A 2,165-nucleotide genomic window follows, 5' to 3' on the forward strand; every position below is an offset into this window, starting at 1 on the left:
AGGGTGGTCAGAAGCAGTATGACTTTTTTTTTTTTTTTTTTAATGTATTTAGTATAGGGTCTTAACTACAAATGGGACTCAAAGTGATCCTTCCTGTTTTTCAGCCTCCCAAACCCTGGGATTACAGGTCTGCACCTCCACACCCAGTCTCGATGGCTATCTCATGTGCCCTAGGGGAGGGGCTGGCATGTCCAGCAGGGGATCAAACTCCAGGCCCCTGCGTCTACCTAAACCAGGCGCTTTAATCCACTGAGCTGTCTGGCCAGCTCTCAGAGACAGTAAAAATTGTTTTGGATTTTTTTTTTCCCCAGAACTGGAGGTTAGCCTTCCGCCACAGCAAACATTGAAGAAGAGTAGCCATGGCCCTCTGCTATCCCATGGCCGTGGGCCTCAACAAGGGCCACAAGGTGACTAAGAATGTGAGCAAACCGAGGCACAGCCACTGTCATGGACATCTTACCAAACACACCAAGTTCATGCAGGACATGATCTGGGAGGTGTGCGGCTTCACCCCCTACGAGTGGCGCATCATGGAGCTGCTCAAGGTCTCCAAGGATGAGCGTGCCCTCAAGTTCACCAAGAAAAGGGTAGGGATGCACATCTGCGCCAAGAGGAAGTGTGAGGAGCTAAGCAACATCCTGGCCGCCATGAGGAAGGCAGCTGCCAAGAAGGACTGAGCCCCTCTGGAATAAAGCTTTGCAGAAAGTTAAAAAAAAAAAAAGAATTGGAGGTTAGCCAGGCATGGTGGCACATGCCTGTAATCCCAGAATTTGGGAGGCTGAGGCAAGAGGATCATTGCAAGTTTGAAACCAGCCTGCTCTACAAAGTAAACTCAAGTAAGATGAACTGAACTGTATAGTGAAACCCTGTCCTAAAAAGAAAAAAAAAAAAAAAAAAAAAAAAAAGCAATTGCAGATTGAACATAGGGCTCTCATAATCTTTCACGCTGAGCTCATTCTTCGCCTTTTTTTATTTTTTATTTTTGGCCTTTTTACATTTATCTTGAGATATGGTCTTGCTAAATTGCCCGTGCTGGGCTCGAACTTGGGATCTTCGTGTTTTAACCCAGCATGCTGGCATCATAGGTGCAATGCCACCACACTCAGCTCAGTATAATTTCTCTAACATGATGTTAATTCCTCTGTTGACCAGGTCAACTCCCATAACCTAGGTAGCGTGGATGACCACATGGATAAGGGGACCCCCATGAGCAGTATGCTTTTTTTGTTTTGAATTTTTTATTTTTTTATTTTATTTTTTTATTTTTGGCGGAACTGGGGATTGAACTCAGACCCTTGCGCTTGCCAAGGAAGCGTTTATTCCACTGAGCCATCTCCCCGGCCCCAGCAGTATGCTTCTGAATCCTGTAACTCCATCATCAGCATGGCCTAGGGCCCGGCCAGATAGCTCAGCGGATTAAAGCGCCTGCTTAGGCAGATGCAAGGACCGGTTCAATCACCCATGTGCTGTGCCAGCCCCACCTCCAGGGTGCACTGAGAGGGCGACTGAGACTGGGCATGGTGGCACGTGGCTGTAACCCCAGCACTTGGGTGGCTGAAAACAGGAGGATCACTACAGGTCTGATCTGTGTTGTGAGACCCTGTAGACCCTGTACTAAATACATAAAGAAAAAAATGGCCTCATTCTGTACAACCTATAGACATGGTGTTTCATATTAACAATGTCATCCCCCTAGGACTTCCAATAGGTACAATACAGGGTGTGAACCCTGCAGACTCACCAGTGGCTTCGATAACCCTAATGTCAGTATGCCAGTTTCATTGAAGCTATAGGTAATGAAACATTTCCCATAGAGGGGTAAAAACCTCATATCCCATTTAAACTCCAGCCCTTTGTGACTTTCATAAAATTACATGATCTGCATCGCAAAACAAATTTATTCTCCTATACAAAGTAACTAAAAAACCCCTCAGGGCTGGGGACATAGTTCAGTAGAATAAGTGCTTGCCTGGCAAGCACAAGATCCTGAGTTCAATTCCCAGTAATGCAAAACAAACAAACAAACAAACAAACAACAACAACAACAAAAAAAAAAACCCAGTCAGTTTGGGATTTGTAATGCATGCCTATAATTCCAGCACTTGGGAGGTTGAGGCAAGAGGATTACTATGAATTTGAGGCCAGCCTCATTTACATAAGGAACC

At 45.5% G+C, this 2,165-nt stretch overlaps 1 pseudogene; it reads left to right on the forward strand.

Moving 5' to 3' along the window:
* The first annotated feature begins 323 nt into the window (after window positions 1–323).
* On the forward strand, window positions 324–677 carry LOC101578737 (annotated as a pseudogene).
* Window positions 678–2,165: the final 1,488 nt, after the last annotated feature.

Source organism: Octodon degus, unplaced genomic scaffold, assembly GCF_000260255.1.
Source record: "Octodon degus isolate 3935 unplaced genomic scaffold, OctDeg1.0 scaffold00197, whole genome shotgun sequence".
NCBI lineage: Eukaryota > Metazoa > Chordata > Mammalia > Rodentia > Octodontidae > Octodon > Octodon degus.